Below are 21,329 nucleotides of genomic sequence, written 5' to 3'. Positions count from 1 at the left end.
CTCATTTGCACCATATGTTGGAAACACACTTTCAAACCACCTTGCTGATATTGTCCTTCATAAACTGCCTGCCTTTAAGTGCCCTTCTCTTTAGGACTGCTCTCTATAGAGATGTTTGCAGAATCACAGAATATATCTGGTTGAAAGAGACCTCAGAGATCATCCTTTGACCAAGCACTGAAGGGTCAACACTAAACCATGTCCCTAAGTGCCAGGTGCACACTCTGCTTTTGAACACCCCCAGGGACAGTGTCTCCATCAATGCCTTGATCAGACCATTCCAATATTTGAGAACCCTTTCAGGGAAGAAAGATTTTCTAACATCCAGTGCAGCTTGGAACCATTTCCTCTGGTCTTATTGCCTGGCATCAAGGAGCAGAGGCTGCCCCCTCCTCGCTCCAACCTCACTTCAGGTACCTGTAGAGAGCAATGAGGTCTCCCTGGGGTAAGACAAAGAGCAATGGGTGGAAGTTGCAGCGAAAGAGGATCCACCTCAACACAAGGAGGGCTGCCAGGATGGGGGGGGACAGGCTCTGCTCACTGCTGCCTGGGATAGGACAAGCAGCAATGGGTGCAAGCTGCAGCACAGGAGGTTCTGCCTCAACACAAGGGGGAACTTCTTTCCTGTGAGAGTCCCAGAGCCCTGGCACAGGCTGCCCAGAGAGGTTGTGGGGTCTCCTTCTCTGGAGCCTTTCCAGGCCTGTCTGGATGTGTTCCTGTGTGATCTGTGTTAGATAGGATTGTCCTGCTCTGGCAGGGGGGTTGGACTGGATGATCTCCTTGAGTTCCCTTCCAACCCCTAACATCCTGTGAGCCTGTGATCCCCTCTTCTCCAGACTGAACACTCCCAGCTTCCCTGGACACTCCTTGTAGCCCAGGTGCTCCAGGCCCTCCAGGAGCCTCGTTGCTCTTCTCTGGACCTGCCCCAGCACCTCAATATTCCTTTTGTAGTGAGTGAGACCTGAACACAACACTCAAGGTGTGGCCTCATCAGTGCTGAATACAGGGGGAAGATCACTTCTCTGTCCTTGCTGCCCACCCTGTCCCTAACCCAAGCCAGCATGCCATTGGCTTTCTTGGCCACCTGGGCATTGCTTTCCCATGTTTAGTCAACTGTCAACTAATACCCCCAGGTCTATTTCCAAGGTGCAGCTCTCCAACCACACATCCCCAAGTCCATAGTTTACCACAGGGTTTTGTGACATTTCCAAACTTGCTTTGTGCAACAATGAGAGAAAGAAGCATTCCCCCAAAATAACCCAGGACACTTAAAACAGAGAGTGCTCTGTGGGTATCAACACCTAACAGTTCACCTGGGGTAATCCACAATGACCTGGGGCCTCACTCACACACCTGAGAAAGGCTTCTACAGACATCCCAGAATCACAAGACGTTTGGGTTGGAAAGGCTCTCCAGAGATCAAGTGCAATCCCCTGCCAGAGCAGGAATCTAGCACAGGTCACACAGGAACACATCCAGACAGCCCTTGAAAGGCTCCAGAGAAGGAGACTCCACAGCCTCTCTGGGCAGCCTGTGCCAGGGCTCTGGGACACTTAGAGTCAAGAAGTTCTTCCTCATGTTGAGGTGCAACTTCCTGTGCTGCAGTTTCCATCCATTGCCTCTTGTCATATCCCAGGGCACAAGAGAGCATAGGCTGTCCCTGTCCCTTCCTTTGTGACCCCCAGCTGTTTACAGACATTGCTCAGATCCCCTCTCAGCCCTCTCCTCTCCAGACTAAGCAGCCCCAGGGCTCTCAGCCTCTCCTCATCAGGCAGTGCTCCAGTCCCTTTAGCATCCTTGCAGCCCTCCATTGGACTCTCCCCAGCAGATCCCTGTCCCTCTTGAACTGGGGAGCCCAGAAGTGGATGCAATATTCCAGGGGAGGCCTTAGCAGGGCAGAGTAGAGGCAGAGGAGAACATCTCTTGATCAGCTGGGCACACTCTTCTTAATGCATCCCAGGATCCCATTGGCTTTCTTGGCCACAAGAGCACATTGCTGCCCCAGGTTGGAAGAGATCTCCAAGATCATCCAGTCCAACCTAGCACCCAGCCCTGGCCAATCAACCAGACCATGGCACTAAGTGCCTCAGCCAGGCTCTGCTTGAACACCTCCAGGCACAGCCACTCCACCACCTCCCTGGGCAGCCCATTCCAATGCCAATCACTCTCTCTGCCAGGAACTTCCTCCTAACATCCAACCTAGACCTCCTCTGGCACAACTTGAGGCTGTGTCCCCTTGTTCTATTGCTGCTTGCCTGGGAGAAGAGCACAACCCCACCTGGCTACAGCTCCCTCCATATCAATCTGGGTCCAAATGAGCAAGCATTCTTCATCCTCATCACCTGAAACATCTTAAATTCATAAAGGCCAGCTAAAATTCTGTAAGAAATCACATATTAAATAGCATTATTCCTGCACCATTCCCTGTGCAGAATCACTCTTCTTTTGCATTTCACATGTAAGTCCTTTCATCCACACTCAGATATGAGGCAAAAATAATAGGTTTGATTAATTATCTATCAAAACAATAGCCAATATAGAGGAAGACAGCCAAAATAAGTTTCTACCCAAAAATGTTCCCAGGGAGGATAACATCTAACAGACTTTCATCAGTATAAACCAGACAAAAATATCAGAAATTGATATAAACCCCTAAGAATTGCAAAGTCACTTTGGTCATTTATCTTTCAAGGAAAAATCTTTTGATTTCCAAAGTTCAGGGAAACAAAACCAAACCTCTCTCTCTAGCTCCTGTTTGTAAAATAAAAACAAAACAATAAAAAAAAAGGAGAAAAAAAAAAAGTAAAAGGGCAATTTGCCTAAAACTTGAACTCCCAGTAATGCATTGTGGGGTGAGCCATCTGGCTTAGTGGCTCATTAGGAAAGAAATGACCCCTATGTGTAAAACACAGTTGGGTCATTCCAAGCTAATGAGCCATGGAGTTTTATTGTTTGGTGCATGCAAATGGCTGGCTGCAGATCTGCTTTGGAAGTCTGCTCTTACACAGGGGCAATCAGGCATACCTTTTATTTAGTCATTCACTTCTTTATTTACATGGAAAGGAGAAAGGGGGGGGGAGGGGGGAATCCTTCAGGAGAGAAATAGAATCATAGGTTGGAAAAGACCTCCAAAATCATCAAGTCCAATCACAGAATCATAGAGTCACAGAATCAAGCAGGTTGGAAGAGAGCTCCAAGCTCAGCCAGTCCAACCTAGCACCCAGCCCTGGCCAACCAACCAGACCATGGCACTAAGTGCCCCAGCCAGGCTTGGCTGCAACACCTCCAGGCACGGTGACTCCACCACCTCCCTGGGCAGCCCATTCCAATGCCAATCACTCTCTCTGACAACAACTTCCTCCTAACATCCAGCCTAGACCTGCCCTGGCACAGCTTGAGACTCTGTCCTCTTGTTCTGTTGCTGCTTGCCTGGCAGAAGAGACCAATCTCACCTGGCTACAGCCTCCCTTCAGGTAGTTGTAGGCAGCAATGAGGTCACCCCTCAGGGAGGAGGCTCTTCTCCAGGCTAAACAACCCCAGCTCCACGGCCATTAAACCACGTTCCAAAGTGCCATGTCCACATATTTCTTGAACACCTCCAGGGATGGTGACTCCATCACCTCCCTGGGCAGCCTTTTCCAATCCCTGACTACTCTTGCAACAAATAATTTTTTCCTAATCCCCAACTTAAATCTGCCCTGGCAGAGGTTCAGGCCATTTTCTTTTGTTCTATCACTTGTCACTAAGGAAAAGAGACCAACCCCAACCTCTCTGCAACATTCTCTCAGGCAGCTGTAGAGAGCAATGATCAAACTGACATTCAAAGATGTTGGCCCATTTCTATATACAAAGTTCCTTGATAGCTTCTGACAAAGAAACCTTAACCAACCAAAAAGCTTCTGTATTTTGGTTTCCAAATCTATTTCACCAGTTAAACATGACATGAAATTGCAAACCATTCACTGATTTGTTTTCTTTTTGTTTCTTGTTTTACAAACAGCAGATTCCATAACTTCAGTTTAAGATCACACTGACAAGATGCTTACATCTGAACTTTGAGATGCATCGCATGATGACTATCCAAGCAAAATGCATCAGGATGAATCAGTTCCTGTAAAACCTAAGACTCAAATCTAACAATCTATAGAATTAAGCCTTTTAATGTGTATAATGAAGGACTCACTGCCTTTGCTGGAGGTGAATATGTACTGAAAGTCAAGTTTTTTATATGCCCCACTGAATCCCTTCCATGTTTCCAAGCTCCATACTGGCAACAGAAGAAGGGGACACAGTCTCAAGTTGTGCCAGGGGAGGTCTAGGCTGGATGTTAGGAGGAAGTTGTTGGCAGAGAGAGTGATTGGCATTGGAATGGGCTGCCCAGGGAGGTGGTGGAGTCATTGTCCAAGCAAAGCCTGGCTGAGGCACTTGGTGCCATGGTCTAGTTGACTGGATAGGGCTGGGTGCTAGGTTGGACTGGATGAGCTTGGAAGTCTCTTCCTACCTGTTTGATTCTATGATTCTATGATTTAAGGATATTGGACTATGTTTAAGGATATTGCATTATATTTAAGCATATTACACTACATTTAAGGATATTACATTGTGGAACAATGAATAACTCTTCCCAAGCATCCAGGAGATTTAGCTCTATAGTCCTCATCTCAGATGCAGAAGGCTGAAGTACTGCATGATGCAGAAGGGTTTGTGCTCACCTATGCACACATCAAATCACAGGATAGCCTGGGTGAGAAGGTACCTTGAAGATCATCTAGATGCAATTCCCACTGCAGGGGCTGGGACACCTCCCACTAGCCCAGGTTGCTCAAGGCCTCACCAAACCTGGCCTTGAACACCTCCAGGGAGGGGGCATCCACAACCTCCCTAGGCAACCTGTTCCAGTGTCTCACCACCCTCACTGGAAAGCAGAAAAAAGATGATTTTGTAATATACCAACATATTTATGACTCATCTCAACTGCAAAAGAGCCTCCTCCCACTTTCTTCCCTTTTATTTTACCTCTTCTCCTTTTTTTTTTGGTGTATTTTATAATTTATCCCTGTGTACCACAGAGCCCTGTTGTTGCTTATGTAATAAATTGATCAAATTAAAGTCTGGCTTGCAAGGCCTTTAGTCATTAAACATTCTGTTCTGCTTTATATGATAAAAAATTTGTTCAAAGACAAAATAATGGCATAACAAATTAGTTGAACTGCTTGGATTTTCTAACTTTTGAAATATGTTTAAGCAGCCAGCATCAGAACAGGGGGACACAGTCTCAAGTTGTGCCAGGGGAGGTCTAGGCTGGATGTTAAGAGGAAGTTCTTGCCAGAGAGAGTGATATCCTTTGCTAACAACTAAGGCACAGGAAATAAGATTTGTGGGTCAAAGGCTGTGCCAGGAACACCACAGAAATACACATGTGTGAAACTGAGTTAGCCAACTCAAGTTACTTATTCCTTTCCTTACCAAAAGAGTAATAAAAAGTAAATGTTACCAAGAATAATGGTTTAACATTTTCTTTCTACTACCTCTGAAGTATCACATTCAAAGCTTGAGTCCAAATAATGCCATTGCAGTAAGCACCTCACATTATCAGTCATCCTGATAGTACTTGAGTATGCTGGCATCATTTGTGCCATGCTCTACTCCTCCCTCCATCATCTCTACACATCCCAGGCAACAGAATCGTTGTCTTTGAGAATATGAAGACCTAAAGGGAAGAGAGCTTCAGCATTCATCTTCATTTCTACAGTCCCAAAGTCAACTCTAGGAGGAGAGGCTGAGGGAGCTGGGGGTGTGCAGCCTGCAGAAGAGGAGGCTCAGGGCAGAGCCCATTGCTGTCTACAGCTACCTGAAAAGAGGCTGTAGCCAGGTGGGGGTTGGGCTCTGCTGCCAGGCAACCAGCAACAGAAGAAGGGGACACAGCCTCAAGCTGTGCCAGGGTAGGTCTAGGCAGGATGTTAGGAGGAAGTTGTTGGCAGAGAGAGTGATTGGCATTGGAATGGGCTGCCCAGGGAGGTGGTGGAGTCACCATCCCTGGAGGTGTTCAAGAAAAGCCTGGATGAGGCACTTAGTCCATGGTCTAGTTGACTGGATAGGGCTGGGTGATTGGATAGGACTGAATGATCTTGGAGGTCTCTTCCAACCTGCTTGATTCTATGATTCCTATGACCTGAACACACCTACATGGAAGAGGAAAGGAAGCTACCAGTACAAAAGTTATACTTCCAATAAAAACAAAAATTCAATGGAGCAAAACCATCCAGGGGTAGTTCACAGGGAAAAGAAGCAGATAGGGAAATATTCTGCCCAATTTCACATCCCAGCAGCTTCTCCCCTAGAAGAAGCTAAAAACCTCAACATTCAGTAGCCTCAGGAAATTCCTGGGGTGAATGGTTCCATCTGCTTGGGAAACCTCAGTGTTGGGCTTTTTGCTTATTTCACAGAACCACAGAACTGTTGAGGTTGGGAGAAAACTTTGAGATCAAGTCACAATCCCTCACTAGTGCTAAACCACTACCACTAAACCACTCCCTCAGCACCACATCCATGTGTCTTTTAAAGACCTCCAGGGATGGGAACTCCACCACCTCCCTCAGTAGCCTGTGCCAGTACCTGAGAACCCTTTAGAGAAAAAGTTCTTTCTGATATCAAACCCAAACCTCTCTTGGCACAACAATTTATTTTCTTTCCCTTCCAAATGCTTCAGTAAAATACAACTAATGCAATTTTCTCTGGTTTCTTGAGGTCAGAGTGCTCCAGAGAAGGTGATTATGGTATTAGATGTCCATGTGATTATGTTAGGTACCACCACTCCTCCTACCCATAACTGCCAACCTCTTTCTACTCTAGCACAAAGTCTCTTTTCAACAAGGAGCTTACAACTATAGCTTTAAGTGATCCAAAGGTTTCATTGGCTTGATATGCCTCTGGTTAATTCTACCTTATCTACTTATTCAGCTTACCCTTAAAACCTGATTAAAATCTAATTTCTCTGATCCCTGGATTTAAATACTACCTGGCAACACATTTGACAGCCTTATAGTAACTACATTACAACACACTGTGCCCCAAGGTATTTCAGATCAGGTCACAAAGAGCTCAGGCACTGTCCACTTAAAGCCACAGATTTCTGTTTGGGGAGCTCTGCTTTTCCTTTCAAAGGTACAAAGTGAATGCAGAACTACAGACAGAATGCATCCATCTGGTTTGTCACAGTCCCAGTGGTGTTTTGTTTTATTCTCTTTTTAAACCACTGCTTGACAAATGAAAGAATTGGTCAAGGGAACAGTAGATTAATCTGATAAGTATCCAAACAAACTACATAAAAGGTGTTTCATGAAAATGTGTGGTCAGAATGCTGCCCTACACTTAATCATAGCTTACTTCCAAGAAAGCTGGAGAGAGGCTTTTTACAGGGGTTTGTAGTGATAGGATGAGAGGCAATGGCTTTGAGCTGGAAAAGGGGAGTTTGAGACTGGAGATTAGGAAGAAATTATTGACAGTGAGGGTGGTGAGACACTGGAACAGGTTGCCCAAGGAGGTTCTGGATGCCCCCTCCCTGGAGGTGTTCCAGATTAGGCTGGATGTGATCTTGAGGAACCTGTTCTAGTGGAAGCTGTCTCTGTCATGAAACTAGATAACCTTTAAGTTCCTTTCCAAACCAAACCATTCTAGCATCCTATAATACTTTATTAAGCTTAAAGCTTCATTAAAGACAAATTCATTTCACCAAATGTTCTGTGTTCTCCTGTTGAAGCCAAATGCATGATCAATTATTTCAGGCAGTTGAAATATCTGTTAAAAGCAATGGTTCTGAAAGTCTCCAAATGCTATTCAATGTGATGAAAAATAGATCAGTACTGAAAATTCCTAAAAATAATCCAAACCAAAAGGAAAATTGATGATTCCTTCAGCTCAGACAGCTTAAAAGAAATCAAACAATCCTCTTGCCCTGCTGCTGTACCATTAAGGAAGTTTCAGAGACCTGGTTACAGTAGAGATGCTTTTGCATTCACTCCTCCAGCAAAGCTATGCAAATAATGGCATCTCCTCTGCCCACTGTGTGAGGCACATCTGAAAAGCTGAGGCCAGCTGTGGCTCCCCAGCTCCAGAAGGACTGAGACTTGCTGAAAAGGGTACAGCAAAGGACTGTTGGTTAATGATGGAAAGCAGATGAGGCACTTAGTGCCATGGTCTAGTTGATTGGATAGGGTTGGGTGCTAGGTTGGACTGGTTGATCTTGGAGGTCCCTTCCAGCCTGGTTGATTCTGTGATTCTGTGAAAGAGCTACAAAGATGATGAGGAGACTGGAAAATCTCTGTGAGGAGGAAAGACTGAGAGAATTGGGGCTTTTTAATCTGGAAAAGAGATGACTGAGGGAGATTTCATCAGTGCTGATCAATACTTAAAGGCTGAGTGTCAGGAAGATGAGACCAGGCTTTTTTCAGTGGTGCCCAGTGACAGGACAAAGGGTAATGGCACAGACTTGAACATAAAAAGTTCCACCTAAACATGAGGATGATAGAGCACTGGACCAGGCTGCCAGGGGAGTGGTGGAGTCTCCATCTCTGGAGACATTAAAAATCTGCCTGAATGTGTTCCTGTGTGACCTTCTTCAAGTGACCCTGCCTTGGCAGGAGGGTTGGACTTGAGGATCTCCTGAGGTCCCTTTCAACCTGCATCATTTGCCCCCAATACCTACCTGAAATACAGCCCTGGAGCAAGGGACAAGTTACTGTGTCCCAAGACACGGTGTCCTTGCATTTCTGCTGCATTTTGAGAGCTGTAAGATCATTCCCCAGATCAAATATCAAACCCCATTAACCACTGCTATATCTCATTTCACGTTACCACTCATCTGACTGCTGCAGAAAGCGACTTGTAAATGAGCTGGGATTGCAATGCAACGTTCCTGAGCTCTGCATCGCAGACATCTGAGAGCAAAGAGCCATAGAACCACTTTGGTTGGAAATAATAACTTCAAAGGGGCAGGAGAGGCTTTTCCTCTGCCAAATTCCTTATTGAAATCAAAAATATTGATGCCTTTTAAAAAACCCAAGCAGAATTTAACACCTCATTTCTATTTGCTACTTCAGGCACTTAATAGTGCCTGGGGGAAAAAAAATTAATCCAATTAAATAAAATTAGGTATTTGATTAAAACAGATCATTTCCCTCAAAATAGCTTTTGAATCTATTTTCCTAAGGATTCCCGAACTACTAAGCAGGTAACCTCTTCATTCTCTACATGTCTTTGATGCCAGCTGCCAGCCTCCAGCTCCCAGCTTTTCTGGAGTACAAGCATGCCCTCTTCTGGGCACCCAGCACCAGCATCTCAGGTGAGACTCGATCCTGCCAGCATTAACTCCCATGTTTTGCAAGCACTCTCCTCGTGTGAACGACAACCACACAATGCAAACCACTCACACACTGCTAGGGTTCCCTGGGTTTTCAGCTCTGACTGCTAATCCATGTGAAAACACTGCCATGGCATGGCCAATATGAAAAGTTCCACTCCAAAGAGTGTACTTGACTATAAAAATGATGTCATGTACCAAGTAGGGAAAAAAAATCACTTCACATCTCTCTCCTTCCCTTATTTTGATGTGACTTCCTACCAGGTTTTAATGAATTGTTAAATGCTTTGTGTTTTGTGGATGTGGTCTGTGTTGGAAGGGACTTTAGAGGTCATTTAGTCAGGAAGGACATCTACAACTAGAGCAGGTTGCTCTGAGTCCAAACAACCTGACCTATAATGGTTACAGGCATTGGGCATCTCCCACCTCTGTGGACAAGCTGGCCTAGAGTCTCACCATCCTGCTTGAAAACAAAACCCCCAGTTCTATGCAGTCCAAATCTCCTTCCTTTAGCATAAACCATCACCTCTTGTCCTGTCACAAGCCCTACTAAAAAGCCTGTCTCCAGCTTTCTTATAGACTCCTTTAAGTATTGAAAGGCCTCCAGAAGGTCTCCCTGGAGACTTCTGCAGGTGAAACAACCCCAAGACTTTTTAAGCCTGGCCTCAGAGCAGAGTGCTCCCAGCTCTCCCATCATACTAAGGATGAAGAAAGACCAGTACCAAGCACTCAGAGTCAGTTTAATGTATACTGTGATGTATAATCAGCTATGACAGGTTCTGACAATGCTCTCGAGAAGTTACACAGGCTAACTTCCCACACCAGGGCAAACATCCACTGAACATCACCAACAAGCATTTGCACCTTTAGAGAGCCCAAGCCTGTTGGCAGCTCCTCCCTTCTCTGCCCACCTGCAGAATATCTCAGAGAACTAAGTGTGCACAGACAATTTCCTCTTGCTGCCTTCAGGTTTCCCACACGAACACCAGAAACTGGACCCATTAGAGATAAAAAAAAATGAGAACAACCCAACTTTAAGAGCATAAAGTGATGTAGCCTCCAGCAGATTGATTTTGGAGCTGGTTTTCAGTAGCTCAATGCTTATTTTGATGCACTCTCAATAACTCTGTATGCACTGGGACCGTTCCACATCCAAAAGAACACAATGCACAACAACAGTGTTAGTCTGCAGCCTGCAAATACTGAGAGCCCAAAAGCATGCAGACAGAGAGCTAATAATCACATTGCTATTGGTATAGCATAAAGTGCATGAAATACTTCTCTCCTACTGATATTGACTTGCAGACAGGGAAAAACAACAAATTAATGACCCGTGGTTGCCAACTTGAGTACAAAGACAAATTGCAGGAGTTATGAATCATGCTACATACACGAGATTGATAAAGGACTTTCCTTCAGGTGAACAAATAGCTGTAACAAACAGCATTTTCAGAAAGCCTGGGTCTTGCAGACACTGAGGCAGTGCTCTCCAGCATATTAAGAGCACTGATGCAGAAGTCATCACTTCTGCAAGAACACCCTTTTAGAAAGAAATAAAACCCAACAAAAAACACCCTCACCTAATTAATGCAAAATAAAATGAGCTAAGGCATGACAATCACCAAAAGGAAATGCAGTGCTTTTTTTGGGGAGGGGGTGCTCACTGTTGGGTTGTTCTGCCTGAGTACCCTAAGTTTCAAATGAGCACATCTGCTGCTAAGGTAGCAACAGCAGAACCAGGCAACTTGCATGCATACCTAGAGGTAGAACAAAGAGGAATAACAAATACATTTGTCAAGAAAGGCAAGTTTTCTAGAGGCAGAGTATTGATGAACTCATGGTATGCTTAATAAATAATTTATATCAAGCTGTGGCATGCAGGAGATTAATATCACATGTTATAGGAAAGTAGTTTGGGTTGTTGTTTGGAAATAATGAGGGCCTCTAAGAAAAATGAGGCCAGTACTCAAACTATACTCAAAGGGAAGCTAAAAAGAAAGTCCCCCACATCTAGACTACAGCTCTCTTCTACCAGGCCCCAATGACATCATCAGAAAGAAATAAAAAAGAGTACTATAGAATCACAGAAGCATTTTGGTTGGACAAGCCCTTTAAGATAATCCAGTCCAACCATTCTCTAACACTACCAAGTCTGGTGCTAAACTACATCCCTTGGCACATCTCCATCTCTTTGAAACACCTCTAGGCATGGGGATTCAGCCACCTCCCTGGCCAGCCTGTTCCAGTGCTTGAGAACCCCCTTAGTGAAGGTGTTCCTCCTAATATCCAGCCTAAACCTCCCCTGATGCAACTTGAGATTGTTTCTTGTCCTTAAAGGTGGCTCAAGTCATGCTGTAGGAAGCATACTTAGTAACTTATGACTGTTATGAGCAGCTGAAACAGTCAGAAGTGATGCATAAATGCCAAGAAACCCAAACTGACCGAGATTCAATGCTGTGACACAAAACATTTGCCCATTTGGGACCACATCCCATTCACCTAGTACTGAGTATTGTGTAGGAAAGACAAAACTGCTCATGGAGCCTCTGAAAGAGCAAAGTGAGTAATAGACCAGCTTACCTCCATCTTGAAACACAGTAGGGAACTTTAAACAAGACACTGTCCTCTAAAAATTATCCACAAAGCAAGACCTGCCCAGTCGTGCCTGCAGCAGTCGATGCTGAGGACCCAGCAGTCACTTGCTTGCCACTCATCCCTGATTGCTCATCTCAGGACAGCTATGAACATACCTCTGCAAGCAGTGGTTTGCTTTTTAATCTCTCCACAGACCTTCATCATTTGGGCAGGTTTCATACTTATCTTCACAGGAACCAGGAGGACACATCACAGGCATAGGAACAATCCAGATCAAAGGCCAGCTCAGGGGCCAAGGTATTTTCCCCCAATGTTCTGCATGCCAGAAGAACTGACCAGAGGGCTGCCTTCAGCTGCTCTAGCAAAGAAACAGAGTGTCCAGATGTTTGGCTCCAGTGTAATACTGCTGACTCTGAATCCATGCTGGGGAGGACTTCTAACTAGCCACATGTCCTGAGAAGAATCTCTGGAGGTATTCAAGGTGAGGCTTAGGTCTCTGTTCAATATCTTTATTGATGATCTGGACGAGGGGATTGAGTCCAGCATCAGTAAGTTTGCAGATGACACCAAGCTAGGAGCAGGTCTGGAGCTGCTGGAAGGTAGGAGAGCCCTGCAGAGGGACCTGGCCAGGCTGGATGGGTGGGCAGAGGCCAATGGGATGAGACTGAACAAGGCCAAGTGCAGGGTTCTGCACTTTGGCCACAACAATGCCAAGCAGTGCTACAGGCTGAGGATATGAAGGCTGGAAAGCAGCCAGGAGGAAAGGGACCTGGGGGTACTGAGATAGTAGGCTGAAGATGAGGCAGCAGTGTGCCCAGGTGGCCAAGAGAGCCAATGGCATCCTGGCCTGCATCAGGAGCAGTGTGGCCAGCAGGACAAGGGAGGTTCTTGTGCCCCTGTGCTCAGCACTGCTCAGGCCACACCTTGAGTGCTGTGTCCAGTTCTGGGCTCCTCAATTCAAGAGAGATGTTGGGGTGCTGGAAGGTGTCCAGAGAAGGGTGATGAAGTTGGTGAGGGGCCTGGAACACAAACCCTATGAGAAGAGGCTGAGGGAGCTGGGGGTGTGCAGCCTGCAGCAGAGGAGGCTCGGGCAGACCTCATTGCTGTCTACAACTCCCTGCAGGGAGGCTGTAGCCAGGTGGGGTTGGGCTCTTCTCCCAGGCAACCAGCAACAGAACAAGGGGACAGAGTCTCAAGTTGTGTGAGGGAGGTCTAGGCTGGATGTTAGGACGAAGTTGTTGGCAAAGAGAGTGATTGGCATTGGAATGGGCTGCCCAGGGAGGTGGTGGAGTGGCCATGCCTGGAGGTGCTCAAGAGAAGACTGGCTGAGGCACTTGGTGCCATGGTCTGGCTGACTGGCTAGGGCTGGGTGCTAGGTTGGACTGGATGAGCTTGGAGGTCTGTTCCAACCTGGTTGATTCTATGATTCTATGATTCTGGGAAACCTGATCTAGTTGAGGATGTCCTTGCTTACTGCAGAGGAGGTTGGACTAGATGACCTTTGGAGACCATTCTATGATTCTGTGATTCTATAACCACCATTTACTTCTCACTGTCACTCAGATTAACCTTGTGCAAGTCAGCAGCCGAGCCAAAACAGACACCAGCTATTGCTTTGCTCTTAAAGAGGCATTCAGATGGAGCTGGTAAATGTGGCAGCTGACAATATCCTGAGAGTTTATAGATGTTCATTTGCTGTCATGTTCTTCATTCCCCAATCAAGCACAAGAACCTCAGCTGTCCATTAAGGACACTTCATTTTCATGTGCTGCAGCACTATAATTTTACTTTGAGCAATTCAAATTTTTTTTACTGATATATTTGTGAGGAAAAACTGCCTGTAGAGTTTATGCTTTCTCCTTCATTCTTGTAGTTTGCATTTGCAAGAGATGACATTTGCTTTTCTGCAGGGAACAGAAATAAGAGCCTGTAGCATCTCAGCAACTGTGAACAGACACCAGGAATGGGGAGGAACTTTAGAGAATGAGATTACCAAGAGCCAACTTTAAGCAGTGTTATTCCTATGGTAGTATCAGTAAAACATCAACAAAAAAATCCAGTCTGCAGTGCTCTTATCCTCAGTACCTCATCAGTAGAAACACAAGGACTTCATAAAGGATTGTTCATTGCACTTGGAATGTTCTCTGTCCCAAAGCTCCATTTCAACACAAACTCCAAACCTTTCTGAAATGCTGGGAGTGGTTGAGGACAGGACAGTAGGCAAGAGGAAAAGGCAGACATGGGAATGAAAGTTGGCTTAATAATGAGTCCAAAGGTTTAAGAAGATAAAACTTGTATTTGAACCAGCCCTTCTAAAATACACCCTTGGGTTAATGCCAAGCCAGAATTCCAGTGACCACATAACAGTCATCACTTGCAAACCATTTCCCAGATTTCTCTTTGAACAGAATTATTGAGGCTGGAAAAGACCTCTGAGATCATCAAGTCCAGCCTATGACCTAACACCACCAGACCATGTCACTGAGGGCCACATCCAATCTTTCCTTGAACACCTCCAGGGATGGCAACCCCACCACCTCCCTGGGCAGTCCAATTCCAGGGTCTAGTTTCAACTTCCATCAGGAAGTGCTTCCTGACATCCAACCTAACTCTCCCCTGACACAGCTTCAGGCCATGCCCTCTTGTCCTGTCACAAGACGCCTGGGAACAGAGCCTGACTCCCATCTGACTACAACTTCCCTTCAGGCAGCTGCAGAGAATTATAAGGTCCTCCCTAAGTTTCTTCCTCTCCAGGCTAAACACCCCCAGCTCACTCAGCCTCTCCTCATCAGCCTTCCTCCCCAGTCTCCTCTCCAGTCTCATTGCTCTCCTCTAGACCTGCATTTATCTTTCTTGAAGTGAGGGGCCCAGAGCCTCACACAGTGCTCAAAGTACACCCAAGTGACCCAAAATTCAGTCTGTCTTTGCTTGGCATAGACACTGATGATGTCAGGGAATTTAAAGCATCCTTGTTCAGGAAGATTTTTGTAAAGATAAGTTTCAGACTGGACATGAGGATAAAGCTCTTCAGCAGGAGAGTGGTGAGAGGCTGGACTGGGTTGCCCAGGGAGGTGGTTGAGGCCCCATGGCTGGAGGTGTTTGAGGCCAGGCTGGCTGAGGCTGTGTGCAGCCTGCTCTAGGGTAGGGTGTCCCTGGGCATGGCAGGGGGGTTGGAACTGGCTACTCCTTGTGGTCCCTTCCAACCCTGACTGATTTTGTGATTCTGAGTTTTCTTCCCTCAACCAGACAGCAACAGAGCAGCTTGCTACAAAGAGTTCCCAGCTCTGGGCTATACCAGTCTGGCAGTGTGCTAGATCCAAATCCAGGAGTCTAAAATCTGGAACCTCCAGGTTTCTAGGATTTTTGCTCCCTAATACTCTGCAATACAAATCCTGATGGATCCAAGAGAGCAACCCAGTAGGAAACTACACTACAATCAGAGCTAACCATCCATTCAATTGCTTTTTTCATTTAGAGAGATGCAAACCAATTGCATTAAGAACTTCTGTGGAACTGTATTTAGTTCCTCTCTGCAGGGCAGAAGTCTAGAAGTGTAATTCTATTTGGAAATAAATGATAGGATTTATCACATACACACACAAATCTGAAGAAAGCCTCATCTCTTGCCTGTGTCAGAGGAGAGATCATAAAATCATACAATCATAGAATCAACCAGGTTGGAAGAGACCTCCAAGATGATCCAGTCCAGCCTGTCACCCAGCCCTGGCCAATCAACCAGACCATGGCACTAAGTGCCTCATCCAATCTCTTCTTGAAGACCTCCAGAGACAGGACTCCACCACCTCCCTGGGCAGCCCATTCCAATGCCAATCACTCTCTCTGACAGGAACTGCGTCCTCACATCCAGCCTAGACCTCCCCTGGCACAGCTTGAGACTCTGTCCCCTTGTTCTCTTGCTGCTTGCCTGGCAGAAGAGACCAACCCCAGCTGGCTACAGCCTCCCTTCAGGTAGTTGTAGACAGCAATGAGCTCTGCCCTGAGCCTCCTCTTCTGCAGGCTGCACACCCCCAGCTCCCTCAGCCTCTCCTCATAGGGTTTGTGTTCCAGGCCCCTCACCAGCTTCATCACCCTACTCTGGACAACTTCCAGCACCTCAACATCTCTCTTGAATTGAGGAGCCCAGAACTGGACACAGCACTCAAGGGGTGGCCTGAGCAGTGCTGAGCACAGGGGCAGAATAACCTCCCTTGTCCTGCTGCCCACACTGCTCCTGATGCAGGCCAGGATGCCCTTGGCTGTCTTGGCCACCTGGGCACACTGCTGCCTCATCTTCAGCTACTCTCTATCAGTACCCCCAGGTCCCTCTCTGCCTGGCTGCTCTCAGCCACTCTGGCCCCAGCCTGTAGCACTGCTTGGGGTTGTTGTTGCCAAAGTGTAGAACCCTGCACTTGGCCTTGTTCAATCTCATCCCATTGGCCTCTGCCCACCCATCCAGCCTGGCCAGATGAGAAAGAGTAAGAAGAGGAAAGAATAAAAAAAGGAGTCATATGACCTAGAAACTGAGAGTCCTTCTGCCCCTGCTTCCCCCAAATGAAAGTTGTTAAAACTGGCTGAGTTCACTGCAGAAATAACAGATACCAGGCTTGGGAAAAAAACCTGACAGTTACTGATAAGACAGAAGAAACAGATGAAATATGTATTTTACTAGACACAAAAACAGTGATTCAGAGATTCATAGAAGGGTTTGTGTTGGAAGGGACTGCAAAGATCATTTAGTTCCAACCCCCTGCCATGGGCAGGGACACCTCCCACTAGCCCAGGTTGGTCAAGGCCTCATCCAACATGGTCTTGAACACTTGCAAGGAGGGAACATCCACAGCCTCCCTGGCAGCCTGTTCCAATGTCTCACCACTCTCAACGTCAAGAATTTCTTTCTAATCTCCAGTCCAAATCACAGTATCACAGTATCATCAGGGTTGGAAGAGACCTCACAGATCATCAAGTCCAACCCTTTACCACAGAGCTCAAGGCTAGACCATCTCCCCTCCTCAAGCATTAATCCATCCCCCCTTTCACAAGCCTTTGTAAAAGGTCCCTTCCTGGCTTTCTCGTAGTCCACTTCAGGTAATGAAAGGCTGCTCTAAGGTCTTCCTTCTCTGGCCTTCTCTTCTCCAGGCTGAACAACCCCAACTCTCAGTCTGTCCCCATAGGGGAAGTTCTCCAGTCCTCTGATCACCTCTGTGGCCTCCTCTGGACATGCTCCAACAGTCTGGTGTCCTTCTTATGGTGGGGGCACCACAACTGGATGCAGTAGTCCAGGTGGGGCCAGGTGGGTTTAAATCTCATTTCCATGGAAGTTCTTGCAGAAGGTTTATACACTGCCAGACTCCAATGCAATCTGCTGTACCAATACACAGTGCTACAAGTGGTAAAGATCATAGGGGCTAATTTTCACAGAGCAATAATCACTCAAAAAACCTCCTGTCATAATTGCTGTTTAAATAACCTCTGAACTGGGAGCAGAACATCCAAATATTTGTGAAGATAGCTATTAAAAAAGTCTTATTTCACACATAGGAAATGAAATAAACCAACATCCATCTGAGGAGAACGAAGAAGGAACCAAAACAAATCTTTCCAACTCTTATCTTTTCACAGTCATCCTCATTTCTGTCACTCTTCCTAAAAACCCAGCACAGCTGCAAAGCCAGCATTATGTTTACTCATCTAAGTTGGAATCTGCCCTATCTTTCCCTTCTCAGAACTTCTTTCTGTAGTTTAATTTGGCTGCCAATGTTTCCAAAGTGAGTATCTGAGGTTGTTCAGCCTAGAGAAAAGAAGGTTTGAGGGAGACCTTAGAGCAATCTTCCAGTAACTGATTTGGGCTACAAGAAAGTTGGGAAGAGACTTTTCACAAGGGCTTGTAGGGATAGGAAAAGGGGGAATGGATTGAATCATAGAGTCAACCAGGTTGGAAGAGACCTCCAAGATCAGCCAGTCCAACCTAGCACCCAGCCCTACCCAGTCAACCAGACCATGGCACTAAGTGCCTCACCCAGGCTTTTCTTGAACACCTTCAGGGACTGTGCCTCCACCACCTCCCTGGGCAGCCCATTCCAATGCCAATCACTCTCTCTGCCAGGAACTTCCTCCTCACATCCAGCCTAGACCTCCCCCACCACAACTTGAGGCTGTGTCCTCTTGTTCTGTTGCTGATTGTCTGGGAGAAGAGCCCAACCTCACCTGGCTTACTGCCTCCCTTCAGGTAGCTGTAGACAGCAATGAGCTCTGCCCTGAGCCTCCTCTGCTGCAGGCTGCACACCCCCAGCTCCCTCAGCCTCTCCTCACAGGGCTGTGCTCCGGGCCCCTCACCAGCCTTGCTGCCCTTCTCTGGACACCTTCCAGCATCTCAACATCTCTCTTGAATTGAGGGGCCCAGAACTGGACACAGTACTCAAGCTCTGGCCTGAGCAGTGCTGAGTACAGTGGTCCTGCTGGCCACACTGTTCCTGATTCAGGTCAGGATGCCATTGGCTCTCTTGGCCACTTGGGCACACTGCTGGCTCTGACAATCTAGGCAGCTCCTGACCAGTTTATTTGGTGCATGCCTTTTAGTTTTGCCTTTTGAAATCCTTCCAAGCTTTTACCAAACTTTCCAAGTGAAGCATTTTGTCAAAATGAACCTCCTTAGAGCATTGCTGTGAATCCAGAGAAATCCACACCCAGGCTTCAACGAATGGTTAAACACTAAAGCAGATTTTCCTGGGGCAGACAAATGGGTGAAATGCTGTCTCTAGACAGTTCATTAAAGAGGTGTTGCCTAGAAGATAGCTCATCTTCTACGGGGATTTAGTTAATACAATCTGAGGAGTCTGGAGTTATTTAACTTCTCCCATATTAGACTTTAACAGCCATCTGAATGGCTCTCCAGGTTCCCTTGGCAGCATCGATCTCATCTCTATCAGCTTTAACAACAGCTTAAATGATTGAGCCTCCAATGACTCAATAAAGAAGCCAGGCCAAGTTTTTTCCCTAGAGCATACATGGCATGAAATGGGGCTAGCAGGTATAACAGTAGGCCATGGTAGACCCAAATGCTTCTGAGCAGCAGATTGAGGAACCTCTGTTCAAATGAGCACCAGCCTCCTTCAATTAGTAGTTTAAAAGGGTTATCAGGCATTTATCTTTAATAAGTGAACTGGAACCCCAAGTTTGCTTAACTGTAGTGGTAGTTTGAAGCTAGCTAGAATGTTTTGGTGAGAAGAACTAGATTACAGGCTGTGAAAGGGAAACAATGGTGATGTCTGCTTCACTCATAGGCTTGCTGAGAAAGAATCCAAACATAGATAAGGGAGCCACTCTTTGTCTGGGCTTTGAGCTGCATTTCTCTCTCTAACCTAACCTGATTAATCTCTGCTTCCTAACCCCCCTGGCCAACCCTCCATTCTTCCTTGGGCACAAGGCAACATCTGGGGTAAGGTCGAGAGGGGTGGGAGAAGGTGGAAGGGTGGTTGGGAGCCCCTCCTGGGGACTCAGGTTTCTGGGAGGGGAGTTGTGTTTCTGTATTACCTTTTACCTTGTCTATTTCTGTCTATAACTATATATCCTGTAACTATCTGCTTGGATATTGTGCTGAGCTGTAAAGATAAGCTTCACCCAATTCCCGGAGCTGGCTCAGCCTAGTCTGGGTGATTTACAAAGTGTTGGGGGGCAGGGAACACCCAAACCACCACAACTGCACTTATGTAGAGAAAGCTAAGTGTAGGTATCTTATTCCATAAACTGAATCCTATCCCATAAACTGAATCTTATCTCTTGTATCTGCTAGGATACAACACTTAATGCTGTATGGTTCTCAAATTGTATCATCCCAGATGTGCAACACAAAGTACTCCTAAGTACATTTCTTGCTCTTGCAATATTTAGTCATTAGTGCAAAAACATAGCTTAAGTTCATTATAGTCCAATACAAAGCTGGAAAATAAGATAAATAAATACAGAAAATGAGCAGCTCAGACTCATTAGAACAGGAAAATAAAAGTAAAACAGGAGGAGGAAGAGAAATTCAAACTCATGTTGCAGTAACCATACAAGCTGATGATCATTATGAGTTTAAGTTAAAACAATGAAACTGTATTAGCCACCTCCAGTGTGGTCATAGATGTCTACAGTCATTTCAAACACTCCTCCTTCTCTAAATGTGGTCAAAAATAAAGTTCCTGGTCCATAGGCAAATTGCATCATTACCAAAAACCTCTGTACTGAAAGAGAAGCACCACAACAAAATAAGAAGCCACAATTTATCAGTTCTCCAAAGTTGTTGTTTTTTTAATACCTTTGGAGATTACCCCTAAGAGAATTAGTTCTACAAAGCAAGATCCTAGGGGAAGAAATCCAGCAAGTCCTCTTCCACCACAGCCTCACCACTTGATATCAAATGCCCTCCCCTCTTTACAGTTCCTAACCTGCAACACAACAGCATGGATTTTGCTTTCATTCATAACACAAGAGCCTTTCAACTATCACTTCATAAAAAATACAGAGCAAAAAATACATCTCTTTAAATTCTGCAGCATCAGAAACAGCTGGGCCTTGAGGTGACTAAGATATGCAATAATCCCTTCAGGACATCAGAGTTAATTGTGACCTGCACAATACATGAGGAAAGGACTGAAGCTTGCACTATGTATTAATCACTTCAATTAACTTTACCTGTGCCAGTGAAAAAAGTGTTAATGGTTCATCCTTGAACAGTCTCCACAGCATTAGCTTGGTGATCCTGGCCAAATGGGATCCAAATGTGCCATCTGACACTATGGTAGGGATGACAGAAGGCAGGGCAAAGTATAGGATGCTGGGTTTGAGACCTGTCTGCAAACATCTGCATTTTAAAAGACCTTGTGGATGTTGCTTAGGACCTTTTCACACACCCTCCAAAGGACACAGCAACAGCACTTAGAAGTTTAAACACTCCACGGTAGGCAGAGAGAATTTCCTGGGGCAAGTTAAGTCGAACAAAGCTCAGGCACCACAAGTTAACACCAAGTTGAACCATTTCACACCTCTTGAAAGCCTACACAGACAGCTGCAGATACCTTTTTGTGTGAACAGCAGTAGTGCTACTCTCACTGCTTTCAAGACAACTGAATATTTAAGAGCTCAAACAGTGAGCATCAGTGGTTCAACCCACACAGCAGACAGGCAATCTCACATGAGGGTCTACAGGGAGCATCCCAACAAGCCAACACAACAAGGACCATCCCAGAAAGGAAACCATGTCCAAGATTAAGCCATATTGCTTCCATTAAGAAAACCACTCTTAGGCTATCTCTCCCTTACATTGCTTGCCATAAATTTTCATTCAAACAAGTATTTTCCCTCTGAAGGAAGCTTTTTTGGCTACTCATTGCACGAG

At 45.9% G+C, this 21,329-nt stretch overlaps 1 protein-coding gene across 1 annotated transcript in view; it reads right to left on the bottom strand.

Annotated features, from left to right (window-relative positions):
• The window catches only part of LOC135179633 (catenin alpha-2), an 898,848-nt gene that overhangs the window by 654,698 nt on the left and 222,821 nt on the right, over positions 1-21,329 (bottom strand). The window lies entirely within an intron of this gene.

The sequence above is a fragment of the Pogoniulus pusillus genome, chromosome 11 (genome assembly GCF_015220805.1).
Source record: "Pogoniulus pusillus isolate bPogPus1 chromosome 11, bPogPus1.pri, whole genome shotgun sequence".
NCBI lineage: Eukaryota > Metazoa > Chordata > Aves > Piciformes > Lybiidae > Pogoniulus > Pogoniulus pusillus.
This window is presented reverse-complemented; position numbering and strand designations above follow the sequence as displayed.